Genomic DNA, 22,794 nt, shown 5'->3' with positions numbered 1-22,794 from the left:
GATAGCCTAGTATGAACCTATGAACCTATGAAATAGCCTTCCCCTCTGCCCCTGCAGCAAATGCTACCAGCAGTTGTTAAGATTTTCTTCAAGATTTAGTCCTGTCCAAATAGAATCTAAGTTGTCTGTGTACATCCAATGAATGCAGAATCTGCTCCCCCTTGTTCTGTGGATTGGGAAAGAAAGTTGGCAAATAAATGGACTGATTAAGAGCCACACTGGATACCACTTTGGGCATGAATGAGGGACTGGTCCTGAGAGACACCCTGTCTGCATGATAGATGATTGAAGGCTCCACTGCCATAAGGGCCTGCAATTCAGATATCCTTCTAGCTGAAGTGATTGCTAAAAGGAAGGCTGTTTTCCAGGAAAGGAATTTTAATTCTGCATTAGCAGCTGGCTCGAAAGGAAGTAGAGTGAGTTTCTCCAATACAAATTTAAGGTCCCAGGCAGGGGTTGGAGCTCTCCTGGGTGGTCTCAGGTTTTTGGCCCCTCTGAGATACTGCTTCAGAAGAGGATGAGAGAAGGGGGGGGGGTTCTGTGTTGTAGTGAGCCAAAATGGCTGAGGCATGGATTTTTATGGAAGAAAAAGACAGGCACTTGTGAAGCATCTCAGTTAAGTACTGCAAAATCTGAGGTAAATTTGGCACTGCTGTGCTCATCCCTTGAGATTGATTCCAGGCACAGAATCTTTTCCATTTGTCAGTATAAGATTTTCTAGTACTAGGTCTTCTCGCCTCCAAAATGACATCCATCACGGGTTTGCTGAGGGATGCTAAGGGTGAATTTAAGTGATTAGCCAAGCTGCAAGATTCAGTGTTTGGAGATGAGGGTGCAAAATTTGGTTCTCCTGCTGAGACAGCAAGGAAGGTGTCTGAGGCAGGTGCCACGGTGAAATGTGTGACACACTGCGCAGGAGTGGGTACCAGTGTTGGCAAGGCCAGTCTGGAGCAATCAAAATCATTTTTGGTTTGTCCTGTTTGACTTTTAGTAGAACTTTGGAGAGCAGAAGCAGAGGGGGAAATGCATAGACTGATTTTTCCAGCTGAAGGACAGAGCATCCACTTTCCAGGCTTTTTTGTGATGAGTTCTTGTGCAAAATTTGTCCAACTGGTACTTCTGGGGTGCGGCAAAAAGATCTATGTCTGGGCTCCCCCATTTGCATGTCAACATGTTGAAAATCCATGGTTCCAGTTTCCATTCATGTGGGTCCATGAGATTTTTTTCTTATCTGCCAGAACATTCAGCTTTCCTGGCAGGAATTGGGCTTGTAGTTGTACTTGGTAGCTCAAGGCCGTGTTCCACAATGTCATGGCTAGTCTGCAGGGGGGAAGGAATGTGTGCCCCCCCCTGCTTGTTTGTGTACCACATAACTGTGGTGTTGTCCGTCTTTATCAGTAATTGTCCTGGATGAAGGTAGTCCTTGAAGGCTGTCAGTGCATTCCGTACAGCTAGCATTTCTTTTTGATTGATATGAAGGTGCATTTGATTTGGGCTCCATTTGCCCTGAATGCACTTCCCTGCCAGATGAGCCCCCCATGCATAGTCTGATGCATCTGTAGTTAGGGTTTGGGTGGCAGGGGGTGGTGTGAATGGCAGTCCCTTGTTTTGATGGCAGGCGTCTGCCCACCACAGGAACTCTAGGCACAGGCAAGGTATGATAGGAATCATTGTTTCCAGATTCTGACAATGTTGACTCCATAAACTTTTTAAGTACCACTGAAGTTTCCTCATATGCAGTCTTGCATATGGAATTCGAAGAATGCAGGAGGCCATGAACCCCAAGGCTTGCAGTATTTGCCTTGCAGATAGCAGGGTTTTTGTGGCCACCTGTTTGAAGCAAGTCACCAAATGAATTTGCTTTTCTGGCATAAGGAAAGCCATCTGGGTAGTTGTATTCAAGCTTACACCCAGGAATGTAATTTTTTGAGAGGGTAACAGTTGAGATTTTTTTTCGTTTATGGTATACCCTACCCAGGTTAGAACTCTTTTTACAAATGCCAGATGTTTTAGAAGAATGGCCTGATTTTCTGCCTGAATTAGACAATCGTCCAGGTATGGAAATATTTGAATATTTCTTTGCCTGCAAAATGCAATTACTGGAGCCAGGCACTTTGTGAATACCCTGGGTGCAGTAGACAAGCCAAAGGGCAGTGCAGAGAACTGATAATGCATGCAGCCTGCTTTGAAGCGTAGGTATCTTCTGCAAGATTCCCTGATTGGGATATGCAGGTAAGCCTCTTTTAAATCTAGAGTTGCCAACCAGGCAACCTTGCCTAGCATAAGAAGTAACTGGTGAAGAGTCAGCATATTGAATTTTGGAATGTCCAGAAAGGTGTTTAGAATAGACAGGTCCAGAACTGGATGCCATGATTTGTCTTTTCTGGGTAACAGGAAAAGTCTAGAATAGAAACCTTGTCCCTTTTCCTTTTCTGGTACCAGTTGAATAGCCCCCATGTTTAGGAGGGAAATTACTTGTTTTTGAGCCTCTGCCCACTGATTTGAGGGTAGGTCTGGCCACCCGTTTGGAGTTGTCAGCATGTGGAAATGAAATCTGTATCCCTGGGACACTATATTTAAAACCCATTTGTCCTGGGTTATAAGTTGCCAGTTGCTTGAATGAAGAGCCAGTTTTCCAACCAAAGGGGCGGCTAAGAGGTAAGTGCTTGGTAATTTTAAAGGGAAGTCATTGAGACTGTTTACCATAGGAGGGTGCCTTGTTGTTTCCAGATTTGGAAGTGGAAGCACCCCATTGCTTAGTTCTGAAAGTCCCTTGGGACTGAAACCTGGTGCTTCTGGAATGTCTGGGTTTGGCTGGAGTGGCCCTGGAAGGAGCTGGAAAGAACCAGTTCTTAGTAGGCCAGTGCCTACTAAATCTAGGAGGTTTTACTTGTAAGAAATCTTTCACAGTTTGCGTAGATTTAGCTTTATTGTCCATCTTTTTTTAGAACTTCTTCAGCCTTATTGTCAAACAGGCCATCCTGCTGTAAAGGAGCATCTAAAAGTTTTGCTTTAACATGATCAGGCAGAGATTGCTCCTTAAGCCAAGCATGCCTTCTAAGCACAGACCCAGTAACAGCAGCCCTGCAAGAGGCCTCTAAAGAATCAAAACCACATTGCAAAGTATGTTTGCCAACTTGTTCAGCTGAATGCAATAAATCCTGTAAATCTTTATTCTCCACACAGTCAGAAATCAACATCATTTTCTGTTTAAGCAGTCCCATAATATGCTGTTGATATTTTAGCATATGGAATTGACAGTTTAAAGCCCTGATTGCTAAGGTTGCAGAAGTATAAACCTTTTTACCTCATCTATCCAGCGCCCTGGAGTCTCTATCAGAAGGGGTAGGATTTAACAGTAGAAGCCTTAATGCCCTTGGGCCCCTGAGAAATGGTTTCAGGGTCCGCAACAGAATTTTTGAAAAGGAATTTGTGGATCTCGGGAACACTATAGTACCTGTCTGGTTTGCTAGGGGCTGGAGGCAAGGAATCAGGGGCCATATTGGATTCTGAAAACACATCATTAACAATGTCTAGTACAGGAGGTATAGCCAAAGGCCTATGCTGAGGAAGAAGAAGGAAATCCCTAAGCCTCTTTTTGGATTAAAAGAAATCCTGACTTTCCCAGTGGAAATGCTCCCTTAAGGTGTGTAAAGTTTCACCAAAAGAGAAATTCTCAGGCGGAGAGGCAGAGGGAATGGAATCCTCTGCATCAGAGTCCTCATAAGTAGGTATGGACAAATCCAGATCATTAGAAGAGTCAGAAGAAACAGAATCTTGTTCAGAAGATTCATAGTCAAGTTCAAACCTAGGCCTCTTGGAGGGGGGGGGGGGTTGACTACCCCTGATTAGAGTAATTAAATCTTCAGCCATTTTGATCATTTGTTTTTTAGGCATAGGGGCCTTAACATGTGGCCTGGGTGTCAGTTTTTTAGACAAAGATCGGGATTTTAGGCCTTAGTACTGAAGTTGGAGTTGGTTTAATATGCAAGTCTGTAGGCTTGAATACACCCTCAGAAGCCGGTACCTGCTCAGCGGCTCTGGATACATCCAAGGTAGAGACATCTGCGGGTTCCATATGTGAAGCATCTCGCAGCATACCAGACTTGAATGGGTCTCAGTAGAGGCCTGCGAATCAGAAGTAGCGGGTATCAGTGGCTGCGAAAGTGCCTCACTGAGTACCGGCGAACTGGCAACTGGCTTAGGAGAAGCGTCGTCGGCAGTTTTGGGCCTCAACGGCCTGTCTCTGTCTTTTTCTTTGCGTTTTTCCAGTATTCCGGTAGTCGGATGGCTAACCGACGTCATTTCTGGATAATTAAACCTAGAGCCAAAATATTTAGAAGCAAAAATGTACCAAAGACATATAGTGTGTGACAAATAATGCACAAAACCAACAGCAAGGTACGTCGTGGTCAGGGCCTAGGCAAGGAATACAGTACAAATGAAAATCCTTATGAGGTATTTGCTTCCCACAAGTAATGCAATTATTAACTTTTACTGACATCAGTAAGGAGCAAGAAAAAGTGTCCCCAACGGGGTACTTCGCTTTTAGTTGAAGACTTCGGTTCTGAAACTCGAAAATGAAAATTTCAGGAGTCGGCCGACTGGCACTTGCGAACTGCTTCTGCTTCGGGCACCGCGTGGCAAGAAAGACTGATGCAATGGCATCGGCTGCATGTTTTATACCCCTGACGACCTGACATCATGAAAGAAGGGACAGCAACTGACGCAGGACCCAAGCCTTTGTTAATCAGGCCGACTGAGGGCAACCTACCAGCAGATTACCCAAATGTAATGACTGCAACAGTGAAACACGATGAACATCTGATAGTGCGTGTAGCCTGCTTTGAAGCATAGGTATCTTCTGCAAGATTCCCTGATTGGGATGTGCAGGTAGGCTTCCTTTAAATCCAGTGTTGCCAACCAGGCATCCTTGCCTAGCATAGGAAGCAACTGGCGAAGAGTTAACATCTTGAATTTTTGGATCACCAAAAAGTGTTTAGGATAGAGAGATCCAGGATAGGACGCCAGGAGTTGTCTTTCCTGGGCACCAGGAAAAGTCTTGAGTAGAAACCTCGCCCCCTTTCCTCTTCTGGGACAGTTTGAATAGTCCTTATACTTAAGAGAGAGCTATAACTTGCTTTTGAGCCTCTGCCCACTGATTAGGGGGTAGAAATGGCCAACTATTTGGGGTTGGTAAAATGTGGAAGTGGAATCTGTATCCTTGGGAAACTATATTTAAAACCCATTTGTCCTGGGTAAGGAGTTCCCAGTTGTTTGCCTGCAGAGCAATCTTTCCCCCTAAAGGAGCAATCAGTTGAGAAGGGCTTGGAAGTTTTAAAGTTAAGTCATTGAGACAATTTACCATAGGGGGGATTCTTACTGCTTAGTCCTGTGCGTACCTTGGGACTGAAGACTGGGTGTTCTTCTGGTTCTGGGTTTGGAATGAAAAGGCCTGGAAGAGGCAGGAAAGGACCAATTCTTAGAGGGCCAATGCCTACTAAATCTTGGAGGCTGTACTTGTTGGAAATCTTTAACAGTTTGCACAGATTTAGCTTTTTCCTCCATCTTTTTAAGAACTTCTTCTGCTTTGCTACCAAACTGGCAGTCGTGGTTTAAGGGAGCATCCAGCAATTTAGCTTTAACATGATCTGGCAAAGATTGCTCCTTAAGCCAAGCATGCCTTCTAAGTACAGACCCAGTGACAGCAGCCCTGCAAGATGCCTCTAGTGAATCAAAACCACATTGCAAAGTATGTTTTCCAACTTCTTCAGCAGAATGCATTAAATCCTGTAAATCCTTATTTTCAGCACAGTCAGGAATCATAATTTTCTGTTTAAGCAATCCAATAATATGCTGCTGATACTTTAACATATGAAACTGGCAGTTTAAGGCCCTAATGATCAAGGTTGCAGAACTGTATACCTTCTTATCCCATCTATCCAGCGCCCTGGAATCTCTATCAGAGGGGGTAGGATTTTTGGCAGTAGTAGCCTTAATGCCCTTGGGTCCCTGTGAAATGGTCTCAGGATCCACAGTAGGATTTTTAAAGAGGAACTAGTGAGAGTCAGGAACCCTGTAATATCTATCTGGTTTTCTGGGAGCAGGAGGTAAGGAGTCAGGGGCCAAACTAGATTCCGAAAAGGCATCATCAACAATATCCAGTACAGAGGAGATAGCTAAAGGCCTATGTTGGGGCAGGAGTAAGAAATCCCTAAGCCACTTTTTAGAATCAGAGTAATCCTGGCTTTCCCCACAAAAATGTTTGTGGGGAATCCTTGTGCGAAATTTGTCCAATTGATGGTTCTGGGGGGGGGGGGGGCAAACAGGTCTATATCTGGGCTCCCCCATTTGCTTGTCAACATGTTGAAAATCCTTGGTTCCAGTTTCCACTCGTGTGAGTCCATAAGGTTTCTGCTTAGTCCATCTGCCAGTGTACTTAGTTTTCCTGGCAGGAATTGAGCTTGTAGATTCACTTGGTAGCTCAAGGCTGTGTTCCACAATGCCATGGCTAGTCTGCAGAGGGAGTAAGAATGGGTACCCCCCTGCTTGTTTATGTAACACATGACCGTGGTGTTGTCCGTCTTTACTATTAGTTGTTCTGGAAGAATGTGGTCCTTGAAGGCTATCAGAGCATTCTGTACAGCTAACATTTCCTTTTGATTAATGTGTAGGTGCATTTGACTTGGGTTCCATTTGCCCTGAATGCACTTCCCTGCCAGGTGAGCCCCCCATGAATAGTCTGATGCATCTGTTGTCAAGGTTTGGGCAGCAGGGGGTAGTGTGAATGGTAGTCCCTTGCTTTGGTGGCAGGCCTCTGACCACCAAGGGAACTCTAGGCGTAGGCAAGGTATGATAGGAAGCATTGCTTCTAGATCCTGTGAATGTTGACACCATAGGCTTTTGAAATACCATTACAGTTTCCTCATATGCAGTCTTGCATATGGAATTAGAAGAATGCAGGAGGCCATGAATCCCAAGGCTTGCAGTATTTGCCTTGCAGATAACTGGGCTTTTGTGGCCACTTGTTTGAAGTAGGTTGTCAAAAGAATCTGTTTCTCTGGTGTGAGGAAAGCCACCTGGGAAGTTGCATTCAAGCTTGCTCTCAGGAATATAATTTGTTGACAGGGTACCAGGTGTGATTTCTTTTCATTTATGGTGTACCCCAGACAAGTCAGTACCCTTTAAACAAAGGCCAGATGATTCAAAAGTATGTCCTGGCTTTCTGCCTGAATTAGACAATTGTCCAGGCATGGGTTTATTTGAATATTTCTTTGCCTGCAAAATGCAATGACTGGAGCAAGGTACTTTGTGAATACACTGGGCACAGTAGATAAGCCAAAGGACAGTGCAGAGAACTGATAATGCATGTAGCCTGCTTTGAAGCATGGGTATCTTCTGCAAGACTCCCTGATAGGGATGTGCAAGTATGCTTCTTTTAAGTCTAGTGTTGCCACCATGCATCTTTGCCTAACATAGGAAGCAGCTGGCGAAGAGTCAGCATCTTGAATTTTGGAATCACCAGAAAGGTATTTAGAGTAGAAAGGCCCAGGATAGGATGCCATGTATTGCCTTTTCTGGGTACCAGAAAAAAAGTCTTGAATAGGAACATTGTCCCTTTTCCTCTTCTGGTACCAACTGAATAGCCCCCATGCTTAAAAGAGAGAGTACTTGATTTTGGTCCTCTGCCCACTGATTTTGGGGTAGATCTGGCCACCCGCTTGGTGTTGGTAAGTTGTGGAAGTGAAATCTGTATCCTTGGGACACTATATTTAAAACCCATTTGTCCTGGGTAATGAATTCCCAGTTTTTGGCCTGCAGACCAATCTTTCCACCTAAAGGAGCATTCAGTTGGGAAGTGCTTGGAAATTTTAAAAGCAAGTCATTGAGACAGTTTTCCATAGGGGGGAGTCTTACTACTCCCTGGTTTGGCTGTGGAAACCCCCCACTGTTTAGTCTTGTGTGTCCCCTGGGACTGAAACCCAGGGTTTCTGCTGTGTCTGGGTTTGGCTTGAGAAGACCTGGAATGGGCTGGAAAGGACCAATTCTTAGAGGGCCAGTGCCTACTAAATCTAGGAGGCTGAACTTGTAAGAAATCTTTAACAGTTTGCATAAATTTAGCTTTATCTTCCATCTTTTTAAGAACTTCCTCAGCCTTGTTGCCAAACAGGCGGTCCTGATTTAAGGGAGCATCCAACAATTTAGCTTTAACATGATCAGGCAAAGATTGCTCCTTAAGCCAAGCATGTCTTCTGAGCACAGACCCAGTAACAGCAGCCCTAAAAGAAGCCTCTAATGAATCAAAATCACATTGCAAAGTATGTTTTCCAACCTGTTCAGCAGAATGCATTAAATCCTGTAATTCTTTATTTTCCACACAGTCAGGAATCAACATAATTTTCTGTTTAAGCAATCCAACAACATGTTGCTGATACTTTAACATATGAAACTGCAGTTTAAAGCCCTAATGGCCAAGGTTGCAGAAGTGTAAACCTTCTTACCCCATCTATCCAGCGCCCTGGAGTCTCTATCAGAAGGGGTAGGAATTTTTGCAGTAGAAGCCTTAATGCCCTTGGGCCCTGTAAAATAGTCTCTGGATCCGCAAAAGGATTTTTGTGTGACTCAGGGACCCTGCAATATCTGTCAGGTTTTCTGGGAGAAGGAGGCAAAGAATCAGGGGCCAAACTAGATTCCGAAAAAGCATCATCAACAATGTCTAGTACAGGAGGAATAGCTAAAGGCCTATGCTGAGGCAGGAGTAAGAAATCCCTAAGCCTCTTTTTTGAATCAGAAAAATCCTGGCTTTCCCAGTGGAAATGCTCCCTTAGAGTATGTAAGGTTTCACCAAAAGAAAAATCCTCTGGAAGGGAAGCAGAGGGAATAAAGTCCTCTGCATCAGAATCCTCATAGGTAGATAAGGGCAAATCCAGATCATCAGAAGAATCAGAAAAAACAGAAACCTGGTCAGAAGTATCATACACAACTTCAGTCCTAGGCCTCTTAGAAGGGGGGGGGGTTGGCTTCCCCTGATTAGAGTTATTATATCTTCAGCCATTCTTATCATTTGTTTTTTAGGCATAGAGGCATGAGCATGTGGCCTGGGCATCGGTTTTTTAGGTATGGTTCGAGATTTAGGCCTAAGTGAAGAAGGAGGTGTCAGTTTAATATGCAAGTCCGTAGGCCTGAACACACCCTCAGATGCCGGTGCCTGCACAGCGGCTCCAGACCCATTCAAGGTAGAGACATCTGCAGGTTCCATAGTTGAAGCATCTCACGGCATACCAGACGTAGCGGGTATCAGGGGCTGCGAAAGTGCCTCACTGAGTACTGGCGAACTGGCGACTGGCTTAGGAGAAGCGTCGTCGGCAGTTTTGGACCTCGGCAGCCTGTCTCTGTCTTTATCTTTGCATTTTTTTGGAATCCCGGTAGTCGGATGGCTAACTGATGATATTTCTGGATAATTAAACTGAGAACCGAAATATTTAGAAGCAAAAATATACCGATGACGGATAGTGTGCTGATTAAATAAAGCACAAAACCGACAGCAAGGTATGTCGTGGTCAGGGCCTAGGCAAGGAATACAGTACGAATGAAAATCTTTATGTGGTATTTGCTTTCCACAAGTAATGCAATTATTAACTTTTACTGACATCGGTAAGGAGCAAGAAAAAGTTTCCCCAATGGGGTACTTAGCTTTAGTTGAAGACTTTGGTTTTGAAACGCGAAAATGAAAATTTCAGGAGTTGGCCAACCGGCACTTGTGAACTGCTTCTGCTTCAGGCACTGCACGGCAAGAAAGACTGATGTAATGTTGTCGGTTTAATGTTTTATAGCCCTGACGATCTGCCATCATGGAAGAAGGGACAGCAACCAACGCAGGACCTAAGACTTTGTTAATCAGGCCGACTGAGGGCTCCTGCAAGCAGATAACCGAAATGTAATGACGGCAACAGTGAAACATGAAGAACATCTGTTTGATCAAAGGGTGTGAGAAAAGGGGCTGCTCAGTGGGAAAATGAGCAGAAATAGCAGGGCATGAATTTTTATAGAGGAGAAATAGAGAACACTGTGTAGTAGGTCAGCTAATTAATTCAGGATGAGAGGGATGGAGGGCTGTGCCGTATTGGCCCACTTAGCCTGGATCCAGGTGCAGAATCTGTTTCATTTATCTGCATAAGACTTTCTGGTGCTAGGGCATCTGGCCTCACAGATAACATCCAGAATCTGTTTACTGAGGATGGCAGATTGGTTTGGGGTTATGGAATAAGCCAAGCTGCTAAATTGAGTGTCTGCAATTGGCAATGCATGAATTCCCCTTCCCTCTGAGTTAGGAGGTTTGGAATATTAGGAACATGCCATGGTGGCAGTGGGGACAGGCTGTGCAGCAAGGGGTACCACTGCTGTCGGGGCCAGTCTGGAGCTATAAGAATGGTCCTTGGTTTTTCCTCCCTTATTTTGAGCAGTACCCTGGGAATGAGAGGTAGGGGAGGAAAGGCACAGACCAAGAGGTTGACCCAGAAAAGGACAGGGCATCCACTTTGCTAGCCATACAGTGATGCTCCCTGGTGCAGAATTTACTGAGCTGATGGTTGGTGTGGGAGGCAAAGAGGTCGACCTCTGGGGTTCCCCATTTCTGAGTTATTAGGAAGAAGGCACTTCTGTTGAGCTGCCACTCATGTGGGTCCAAAAGGTTTCTGCTTAATTGGTCTGCAAGGGAGTTGAGAGAGTCTGGTAGGTATTGTGCTAACAGGTGTAACTGCATGGAAGGAATTATAGGTAGAAGAGTCTCCAGGTCTTGAGAGTGTTGACACCAAAGGCTCTTTAGGTACCATTGAAGTTTCCTCATATGCAGTCTGGCATATGGAATGAGGAGTATGCAAAATATCATGAACCCCTGGGCTTGCAGGATTTTCCTTGCAGAAAGCTGGGGCCTGGTGGCCAGTTGAGAGAAGTAGGCTGACAGGAAAATTTGTTACTCTGGTGTAAGGTATGCCATCTGGGATGCTGTGTCCAGACTTGCTCCCAGGAAGATTATCCTTTGGGTGGGCACCTTTTGATTTCTTTTCACTGACTGAGTACCCTTGGGAGGTTAGTAAGCTTTTTACAAAGGCCAGGTGTTTGAACAGCTTTTCCTGGCTGTCTGCCTGCCTGAATAAGCCAGTCGTCTAACTAGGGGTAAATTTGGATATTTCTTTGTCTGCAAAAGGCAATGGCAGGAGCCAGGCAATTTGTGAAAAGTCTGGGAGCAGTAGATAAGCCAAAGGGAAGCGCTGAGAACTGAAAGTGTTGAGATCCTGCCCTGAAGCGGAGATATTTTCTGCATGATTCCCTGATAGGAATGTGGAGGTAGGCCTCCTTTAAATCCAGGGTGGCTAGCCAAGCGCCCTTGGACAGCATGGATAGCAGCTGCTGGAGGGAGAGCATTTTGAATTTTGGGATCACCAGGAAGGTGTTTAAAATGGATAGATCGAGGATGGGGCACCAGGTGCCCTCTTTTCTGGACATCAGAAAAAGTCTTGAATAGAAGCCTTGGCCTATCGGTTCTGCAGGAAAGTACAGTTGTGTACACTTGCCAAAAATGTAGATGTTTGAGTGTATTCACTGTTGCAGTCATCACACTTGGATTATCTGCCAGCAGGTAGCCCTCAGTCGGCCCGAATACCAGAGACTTAGTCATTCTGCATCAGTTCCTGTTGCTCCAGGACTGACTTCAGGTTGTCAGAGGTATAAAAACAGGCATCCAACACCATTACATCAGTTTTTCTTGCCCCAAATGTCAGGAGCCCCCCAAATAGGGAGCTAAGTTATGGTGGAAAAACACCACCAGTAAAAAGTAAATAGCAATAGTCCTGTAAGGGGTAGTAATAGAGATGGAGAGAGAAAGAGAGAGACAAGGGGGCTGGAGGGTGGGAAACCAGGACTGCAACAGTGAATACACTTGAACATCTACATTTATGGTAAGTGTACACAACTGTACTATGTTCTTCATGTTTCACTGTTGCAGTCATCACACTTGGGTTGATTCCCAAAGCTGAAGAAAGGGTGGAGGCAGTCAAGAATAATTGGGGCTGGCACATATGCCCTGCAAGATTGGTGTTGCAAAACCCACCCTGGATTTGGAAAAGATAGGCAGGTGGTAATGCTTGGTGAAGGAGTGAACAGAACTCCAGGTAGCAGCTTCCAGAATGTCCCTGGTAGGGACTCCCCTGAGGAATGCTGTAGAGGTAGAAGTTGCCCTAGTGGAGTGTGTTCTGACCCCCTGAGGGGTTGGTTTCCCATGGTGTTTGTAACAGAAATGGATACAGTGTGCTATCCATTTGGAAATTGTTATGATATGGCCTTGCCCTCTGCCACTGGTGCAAAACTGACTAGTAACTGGTCAGATTTCCTGAAGGGCTTTGTCCTATCAAGGTAGAATCTGAGCTGTCTGTGCACGTCTAAAGAGTGCTGGATCCTTTCCCCTTTATTTTGAGTATTAGGAAAGAAGGTTGGCAAATGGATAGATTGGTTGAGAGCTATACTAGACACTACTTTAGACATAAAAGTAGGGTTAGTTCTGAGGGAGACCCATCAGCATGAAAAATAATGAAGGGTTCCACAGCCATAAGTGCTTGTAGCTCAGACACTCTTCTTGCTGAGGTGATGGCCAAAAGCAAGGTTGTTTTCCAAGAGAGGAATTTTAACTCTGCTGATGCTGCAGGCTCAAAGGGGGGTAGCGTGAGCTTTTTCAGTACAAAGTTAAGGTCCCAAGCTGGGGTGGGGGCTCTCCTTGGTTGCCTTAAGTTGTTGGCCCCTCTCAGGAACTGTTTGATGGGAGGGTGAGAGGAGAGGTGGCTCAGTGTTGTAATGACCCGAGATGGCAGAGGCATGGATCTTAATGGAAGAGAAGGATAGGCCCCAGTCGAGTAGATCTGCTAGGTAAACCAGGATTAGAGGTAAGGAGGATAGTGCTGTGTCTGCTCCTTTAGACTGAATCCAGGAACAATACCTTCTCCACTTATCAGCATATGATTTCCTTGTACTGGGTCTTCTGGCTTCAAGAATGACATCCAGCACCTGCTTGCTTAGGCTGGTCACTAGGGGAGAATTCAAGGGATAAGCCAGGCTGCACGGCTCAAGATTTGCAGATGTGGATGCAAGATCTGTCCCTTCTGCTGAGTGAGGAGGGTTGGGATCTAGGGTAGGTGCCATGGTGGCACCGGTGACAGGCTGCACAGTAGTGGGTACCATTGCTGGCATGACCAGTCTGGGGAAATCAGGATTGCCCTTGGTCTGTCCTGTCTTATCTTGAGTAATATTCTTGTAAGAAGAGGCAGAGAGGAAATGCATAGATTGAGAGGTTTACCCACAGTGGAAGGATAGAGCATCCAATTTCCAGGCCCTGCAGTGAGGTGTCCTGGTGCAGAATTTGCTGAGCTGGTGATTGTAGGGGAAGGCAAAAAGTCCACCTCCAGGGTCCCCCATTTCTGGGTTAGAAGGCTGAAAGTGCTGGGGTCTAATTGCCACTTGTGTGGGTCTAGGAGATTTCTGCTTAAGTCGTCTGCCAGAGAGTGTTGTTTGCCTGGCAGGAATTGAGCCTCAGATGGATAAGCATGTCAAAGGCAGTGTTCCACAGGGTCATGGCTAGCCTGCAGAGTGGGTAAGAGTGAGTTCCGCCCTGCTTGTTGATGTACCACATAACTGTGGTGTTGTCTGTTTTTATCAGCAGGGGTCCTGGTGAGAGTAGGGATTTGAAAGCTGTCAGAGCGTGCTGAACAGCTAGCATCTCTTTTTGGTTGATGTGAAGATGAATTTGACTTGGGGTCCAGTGGCCCTGAATGCACTTGTCATCCAGATATGCCCCCCAGGCATAGTCTGATGCATCTGTGGTTAGGATATGGGTGGTGTGGGGTTGTGTAAAGGGAAGTCCCTTGTGGTTGCACGCTGCTGCCCACCAAAGTAACTCTGTCCTTAGACAAAGTATGATAGGTCTGATGGTTTCCAGGTCCTGAGAATGTTGGCACCAAAGGCTTTTTAAGTACCATTAAAGTTTGCTCATATGCAGTCTGACATATGGAATTAGTAGGATGCAAGAGGCCATGACCACTAGAGCCTGCAGGATTTGTCTTGCCGATAGCTGGGTTCTGGTGGCCATTTGAGCCAAGTAGCCTGTTAGATAGGCTTGTTTTTCTGGCATAAGGAATGTCATCTGGGATGCTATGTCCAAGCTTGCTCCCAGGAATACAATCTTTTGAATGAGGACTAGGTTTAATTTCTTTTCATTGATAGTGTACCCCAGGGAGGTTAGAAGGTTCTTTACAAATATCAGGTGCTGCAACAGCATTTCCTGACTGCCTGAATCAGGCAATCATCCAAGTAAGGGTATATTGAATCTTTTGCTGTCTGCAATAAGCAATGGCTGGAGTCAGGCATTTTGTGAAGACTCTGGGAGCAGTGGATAAGCCAAAGGGAAGTGCAGAGAACCGATAATGCATATATCCTACTGTGAAATGTAGATATTTCCTGCATGAGTCCCTGATAGGGATGTGCAGATAGGCTTCTTTTAGGTCTAGGGTAGCTAACCAGGCATCTTTGGACAGCATAGGAAGAAGCTGCTGAAAGATGAGCATTTTGAATTTTGGTACCACCAGAAAGGTGTCTAAAATGGAAAGATCTAGGATTGGGCACCAAGTGTCCTCTTTTCTGGGTACCAGGAAAAGTCTGGAATAAAACCCTTGGCCTATCTGTTCTGCAGGAACAGGTTGAATTGCCCTTATGGAAAGCAGGGAATAAACTTGGTTTTGTGCCTCTACCCACTGGTTTGGAGGAAGGTTTGGGAACCCTTTTGGGGTTGGCAGTGTGTGGAAGTAAAATGTGTAGCCCTGGAATACAGTGTTGAGGACCCATCGGTCTTTGGTGATGGGGGTCCAGTTTTTTGCATGATGGGCAAGTTTTCCTCCTAGGGGCATGAGCAATTGGGCAGAGGTGAGGAGTGGAGTTGAGAAGTCATTGTGAATTCTTTCCATAAGGGAGTGGCTTAGCACTCCCTGTTTTAGAAGAGCAGTTACTCCATTGCTTAGATCACTGTATACCCTCAGACTGTAATCCGGGGGGGTCTGTTTCTCCTAGGTCTAGTTTGAGATGGCCTTGAGGGGGCTGGAAAGGACCAATGTTTCGAGAGGCAATGCTTACTGAATCTTGGAGGCTGCACTTGCAAGAAATCTTTGACTGTCTGCATAGACTTAGTTTTTTCTTCCCTCTTTTTTAGAAACTCTTCTACTTTGGTGCCAAACAGATTGTCCTTATTCAAAGGAGCATCTAGTAATTTTGATTTGACATGGTCTGGCAAGGTCTGCTCCTTAAGCCAAGCATGCCTTCTCAGTATAGAACCAGTGACTGCTGCCTTCTAGGGCATCAAACCCACATTGAAAGGTATGCTTGCTGACTTGGCTGGCAGAATGCATAAGCTCCTGTAATTCTTTATTTTCTGCACAGTCTGTAAAGGTAGATCATTTTTGCTTAATAAGTTCCATAATATGTTGCTGGTATTTCAGCAAGTGAAACTGGCAATTCAATGCCCTAATGGCGAGAGTTGCAGAGGTGTATACTTTTTTACTCCATCTGTCTAAAGCTCGGGAATCTCTGTCCAAAGGAGTGGGATTCTTAGCTGTAGTGGCTTTTATTTCTTTAGGCCCTTGGGAAATGACCTCTGGGTCAGCAGTAGGATTTTTGAAAATAAATTTGTGAGTCAGGGACTCTGTAGTACCTGTCTGGTTTCCTTGTAGCAGGGGGTAAAGTATCAGGAGTTAGACTGGATTCCATAAAGACATCATCCACAACATCCAGAACAGGAGGGATAGCTAAATGTCTATGTTGTGGCAAATCTAAAAATTATCTGAGTCTCTTTTTGGACTGAGGATAATCCTGGCATTCCCAATGGAAATGCTCTCTTAAAGTATGCAGGGTTTCACCAAAAGAAAAATCTTCTGGAGGGGAAGCAGAGGGAATGGATTCCTCTGCATCTGAATCCTCATAAGCAAATAAAGGCATGTCTTCATATTCAGAAACTTCAGAGTCGTCGGACTCCTGGTTAGTTAAAGCTGCTGGGGACAGGTCCCTTTTTCTCTTAGCAGGGGAAGGCTGGCTTCCCCTAATCAGCATGATCAGGTCTTCTGCCATTTTAAGCATTTGAGATTGTGGCAAGGAAGCAGGTGCTTGAGCTTGGGTTGTCGTTTTTTTAGGCGTAGCTCATACTCTTGGTCTTAGAAACACAGTAGTTTTAGACAGAACTGAAGATGCAAAAGAAGTCATCGGTTTGTGTCGAATATTGGAAATGCGAAGAACTTCCTCAGAAGCCAGTGCCTGCACAACGGCTCTGGACCCATCCAAGGTACAGACATCCACACGTTCCGTAGTCAAAGAAGAGTCTCGTGGCACACCGGACTCTGAACAGGTCTTAGTAGCGCCCTGCAAATCCATTGAAGTGGGCATCAGGGGCTGCGAAAGCACCTCACTGAGTACCGGTGAACTGGTGACTAGCTTAACGGAAGTGTCGTCAGCAATTTTGGACCTGTGCGGTCTGTCTCTGTCTTTATCCTTACATTTTTTCAGAAGATCGGTAGTCGGATGGCTTATCAAGTTAGAATCTGAGCTGTCTGTGCACATCTAAAGAGTGCAGGATCCTTTCCCTTTTGTTTTGAGGATGAGGGAAAAAGGTTGGAAAATGTATAGATTGGTTGAGAGCCACACCGGACACCATTTTAGGCATAAAAGTAGGATTAGTCCTAAGGGAGACCCTGTCAGCAGGAAAAATAATGAAGGGTTCCACAGTCATAAGTGCTTGTAGCTCAGACACTCTTCAAGTTGAAGTGATGGCCTGAAGCAAGACTGTTGTCCAAGAGGGAAATTTTAACTCTGCTGATGCTGCAGGCTCAAAGGGGAGTAAGCGTGAGCTTTTCTATCAGAAAGTTGGGGTCCCAAACAGGGGTGGGGGCTCTCCTTGGTGGCCTTAAGTTGTTAGCCCCCTCTCAGGAACTGTTTGATAAGAGGGTGAGAGGAGAGAGGTGGCTCAGTGCTGTAATGAGGGGAGATGGCAGAGGCATGGATCTTAATGGAAGAGAAGGATAGGCCTCTGTGGAGTAGGTCTGCTAGGTACTCCAGGATGAGAGGTAAGGAGGGCATTGCTGTGTCCGCTCCTTTAGAGTGAATCTAGGAACAATACCTTTTCCACTTATCAGCATAGGATTTCCTTGTGCTGGGTCTTCTGGCTTCAAGAATGACATCCAGCACCTGCTTGCTTAGGCTGGCCAATGGAGGAGAATTCAAGGAATAAGCCAGGCTGCAAGGTTCAGTGTTTGCAGTTGTGGATGCAAGATCTGTCCCTCCTGCTGAGTGAGGAGGGTTGGGGCAGGTGCCATGGTGGCCGGTGACAGACTGCACAGTAGTTGGTACCAGTGCTGGCATGGCCAGTCAGGGGCAATCAGGATTGCCCTTGGTCTCTCCTATCTTATCTTGAATAATACTCTTGTAAGAAGAGGCAGAGGGGGAAATGCATAGATCGAGAGGTTTACCCACTGGAAGGATAGGGCATCCACTTTACAGGCCCTACTGTGAGGTGTCCTGGTGCAGAATTTGCTGAGCTGGTGATTGCAGGGGGAGGCAAATAAGTCCACCATTGGGGACCCCATTTCTGGGTTAGAAGACTGAAGGTGTTGGGGTCTAATTGCCACTCGTGTGGGTCTAGGAGAATTCTGCTTGTCGTTTTCCAGAGAGTTTTGGTTGCCTGGCAGGAATTGAGCTTGCAGATGAATATGCATGGCCAAAGCCGTGCTCCACAGGGTCGTGGCTAGCCTGCCGAGTGGGTAAGAGTGGGTTCCCCCTGCTTGTTGATGCACCATATCACTGTGGCATTGTCGTTTTTTATTAGCAAGGGTCCTGGTGAGAGTAGGGATCTGAAAGCTGTCAGAGCATGCTGAACAGCTAGCAACTCTTTTTGGTTGATGTGCAGATGAATTTGGCTTGGGATCCAGTAGCCCTGAATGCACCTGTCATCCAGATGTGCCCCCCAGGCATAGTCTTACGCATCTGTGGTTAGGGTCTGTGTGGCATGGGGTTGTGTAAACAGAAGTCCCTTGTTGTGGTTGCATGCTGCTGCCAACCAAAAAACTCTGTCCTTAGACAAGGTATGATGGTTTCCAGGTCCTGAGAATGTTGGCACCAAAGACTTTTTAAGTACCATTGAAGTTTCCTCATATGCAGTCTGACATATGTTCTTAGTAGAATGCAAGAGGCCATGAACCCTAGAGCCTGTAGGATTTTCCTTGCGGATAGCTGGGTTCTGGTGGCTATTTGAGTGAAGTAGGCTGTTGATTGTACAGTGACTGCCAAAACATGGTTTTTAATACAGATAATATGTTACACTGACAAGGTTACGTCTGATATAAAGTTGACTGTATTAATTGCATTACTGAAAAGGATTTATGCAAGCTTTTAGTCAAACTACTGGAGTTTATTTTATTCATTGGGATCTACTACATTTGTATTGATAAGGACAGTGACAGAATACAGAAAGTAGACTTTTTGTATTATTTTACATGAATATACGTGATAGAATGTCTTTTATTTACTTATGTAGTTTTAAACTGAGTAATTTTAGTTAATTGAATGATTTGTATAAAAAGGCGGGCTTTTTGTGTATATAAGGGAGTGAGATTCAGTCATTAACGTTCTGAAGAAGTCTTTTTACCTAGATGAAAGCGCTTAACCTATCCAACTCACATTCTGTCTAAATAAAGAGTATTGAACTGTGCTTGGATCCTGCGTTTCCTTGGATATATTTGGTTTTCAGTCATTTTTGGACCATAGAAGTTTCCTCATATGCAGTCTGACATATGGACTTAGTAGAATGCAAGAGGCCATGAACCCTAGAGCCTGTAGGATTTTCCTTGCAGATAGCTGGGTTCTGGTGGCTATTTGAGTGAAGTAGGCTGTTAGATAGGCTTGTTTTTCTGGAGTAAGGAATGCCATCTGCCATTTGAGTGAAGTAGGCTGTTAGGCTTGTTTTTCTGGAGTAAGGAATGCCATCTGGGATGCTTGCTCCCAGGAATACAATCTTTTGACTGGAGACTAGTTTTGATTTCTTTTTATTGATAGTGTACCCAAGGGAGGTTAGAAGGCCCTTTACAAATGTCAGGTGCTGCAACAGCTTTTCCTGACTGTCTTCCTGAATCAGGCAGTCATCCAAGTAAGGGTATATTTGAATTTTTCCTCTGTCTGCAATACGCAATGGCTGGAGCCAGGCATTTTGTGAAGACTCTGGGAGCAGTGGATAAGCCAAAGGGAAGTGCAGAGAACCGATAATGCATACATCCTGCCCTGAAACATAGACATTTCCTGCAGGAGTCCCTGATAGGGATGTGCAGATAGGCTTCCTTTAGGTCTAGGGTGGCTAACCAGGCATCTTTGGACAGCATAGGGAGAAGCTGCTGCAGGGTGAGCATTTTGAATTTTGGTACCACCAGGAAGGTGTTTAGAATGGAAAGATCTAAGATTGGGGCCATGTGCCCTCTTTTCTGGGTACCAGGAAAAGTCTGGAATAAAACCTTTGACCTATCTGTTCTGCAGGAACAGGATGAAGTGCTCTTATGGAGACCAGGGATTGAACTTGGTTTTGTGCCTCTGCCACTGGATTGGAGGAAGGTCTGGGAACCCTTTTGGGGTTGGCAGCGTGTGGAAATAAAATTTGTACCCCTGGGATACTATGTTGTGGACCCATCGGTCTTGGTGATGGAGGTCCAGTTTTTTGCATGGTGGGCAAGTTTTCCTCCTATGGGCATGAGCAATTGGGCAGAGGTAAGGAGTGGAGTTGAGAAGTCATTGTGAATTCTTTCCATAAGGGAGTGGCTTAGCACTCCCTGTTTTAGAAGAGCAGTTACTCCATTGCTTAGATCACTGCATACCCTGAGACTGTAATCCGGGGGGGGGGTTCTGTTTCCCCTAGGTCTAGTTTGAGATGGCCTTGAGGGGGCTGGAAAGGACCAATGTTTCGAGGGGCAATGCCTACTGAATCTTAGAGGGGGAACTTGCAAAAAATCTTTGACTGTCTGCATAGACTTAGCCTTTTCTTCCATCTTTTTTAGAACCTCCTGCTTTGGTGCCAAACAGATTGTCTTTGTTCAAAGGAGCATCCAGTAATTTTGATTTTACATGGTCTGGCAAGGTCTGCTCCTTAAGCCAAGCATGACTTCTAAGTACAGAACCTGTGACTGCTGCCCTGCAAGATGCTTCTAGAGTGTCAAACCCACATTGAAAGGTATGCTTGTTGACTTGGCTTGCAGAATGCATAAGCTCCTGTAAATCTTTATTTTCTGCATAGTCAAGAAAGGTAGATAATTTTTGCTTAATAAGTTCCATAGTATGTTGCTGATATTTCAGCATGTGGAAAGTACAGTTGTGTACCCTTACCATAAATGTAGATGCTCGAGTGTATTCACTGTTGCAGTCATCACACTTGGGTTATCTGCCTGCAGGTAGCCCTTAGTCAGCCGGAATACCAGAGTCTTTGGATTTCTGCATCGGACGCTGTTGCTTCTTCCATGACGTCAGGTCATCAAGGGTATAAAACAGGTGGCCGACGCCATTACATCAGTTTTTTTTGCCCAATATGTCAGGAGGAGCCCCCAAACAGGAAGCTATTATATGGTGGGGAACATCAACAGTAAAAAGTAAATACCACTGCCATTAAAAATGGCTATAGAGAAAAGAGGTAGAAAGGATAGAGAAAACCATGGGGCTGGAGGGAGGGAAACCAGGACTGCAACAGTGAATACACTCGAACTTCGTGTTTCACTGTTGCAGTCATCACAATTGGATTGATTCCCAAAGCTGAGGAAGGGTAGAGGCAGGCAAGAAGTGTTAGGGCTGGCTAGCAGGCCTTATAAGACTGCTGTAGCAAATCCAGCTCTGGATTTAGAAACAATGGATAAGTGGCAATGCTTGGTGAAGGTGTACACAGAACTCCAGGTTGCAGCTTCCAGAATGTCCCTGGTAGGGCCTCCCCTGAGAAATGCTGTAGAGGAGGAAGTAGCCCTAGTGGAATGTGGTCTGATCCCCTGTGGAATAGGTTTTCCATGGTGCTTGTAGCAGAAATGGATGCAGTGTGCTATCCATTTGGAAATGGTTTGTTTTGAAATGGCCTTGCCCTCTGCCCCTGCAGCAAAGCTGACTAGCAGCTGGTTAGATTTTCTGAAAGGTTTTGTCCTGTCAAGGTAAAACCTGAGCTGTCTGTGCAGGATCCTTTCCCCTTTATTCTGAGGATTAGAGAAGAAGTTTGGAAAATGGATGGATTGGTTTAGAGCCACACTGGACACCACCTTAGGCATAAAGGACGGGTTAGTCCTGAGGGAAACCCTATCAGCATGGAAAATAATGAAGGGTTCCGCAGCCATTAGCGCCTGTAACTCAGACACTCTTCTTGCTGAAGTTATGGCTAAAAGCAAGGCTGGTTTCCAAGAGAGGAGTTTTAACTCTGCTGAAGCAGCAGGTTTAAAAGGGGGAAGCATGAACTTTTCCAGTACAAAGTTAAGGTCCCAGGCAGGGGTGAGTGCTCTCCTAGGGGGCCTTAAGTTGTTAGCCCCTCTTAGGAACTGTTTGATGAGAGGGTGAGAAAGGAGGTGTCTCAGTGTTATAATGAGCTGAGATGGCAGAGGCATGAATCTTAATGGAGGAGAAGGATAGGCCTCTGTGGAGTAGCTCGGCTACGTAATCCAGGATTAGAGATAAGGAGGGCACTGCTGTGTCCTTTCCTTGAGACTGGTTCCAAGAACAATATCTTTTCCACTTTTTAGGATAGAATTTCCTAGTACTAGGCCTTCTGGCTTCAAGAATGACATCCAGCACCTGTTTGCTGAGGGTTGCTGGTGGTGCATTCAGGGGATAAGTCAGACTGCAAGGTTTAGGGTTTGCAACTGTGGATGCAAAACCTGTCCCTCCTGCTGAGACAGCAGGGTAGGAGACTGGTGAAGGTGCCAGGGTGGCACTGTTGTCAGAATGCTTAAAAGTGGGTACCAGTGCTGGCGTGGTCAGTCTGGGGCAATAAGAATTGCCCTTGGCCTGTCCAGTTTAATCTCGAGTAGTACTTTTGAAAGGACTGGCAGAGGGGGAAAGGCATAAATTGAGAGGATTTCCCACTACTAGAAGGATAGGGCATCAACCTTCCAGGCCCTTGTGTCAGGGTTTCTGGTGCAGAATTTGCTCAACTGGTGGTTCTCGGGGGAGGCAAAGAGGTCCACCTCCGGTGTCCCCACCTCTGGATTAGAAGGTTGAAGATGTTGGGCTCCAATTCCCATTTGTGTGGGTCTAGAAGATTTCTGCTTGGCATCTGCCAGTGAATTTTGTTTGCCTGGCAGGAATTGAGCTTGTAGATGCACTTGGTTGCTCAAGGCTATGTTCCACAGGGCCATGGCTAACCTGCAGAGTGGGTTTCCCCCTGCTTGTTTATGTACCACATAACTGTGGTGTTGTCTGTTTTTATCAGCAGCTGTCCTGGAAGGACTCGATATTTGAAGGCTGTCAGAGCATTCTGTACAGCTAGCATCTCTTTTTGATTGATGTGCAAGACAATTTGGCCTTGGCTCCAGTGGCCCTGAATGCATTTGCCTGCCATGTCAGCCCCCCATGCATAGTCTGATGCATCTGCAGTCAGGGTTTGTGTGGCGAGGGGTTGAGAGAAAGTTAGTCGCTTGTTGTGGTTGCATGCCTCTGCCCACCAAAGCAACTCTGCCCTTAGACAAGATATAATTGGAATGATTGTTTCCA

Source organism: Protopterus annectens, chromosome 17.part0, assembly GCF_019279795.1.
Source record: "Protopterus annectens isolate FY-2018-M chromosome 17.part0, PAN1.0, whole genome shotgun sequence".
NCBI lineage: Eukaryota > Metazoa > Chordata > Ceratodontiformes > Protopteridae > Protopterus > Protopterus annectens.
Note: the sequence above shows the minus strand (reverse complement) of the source record.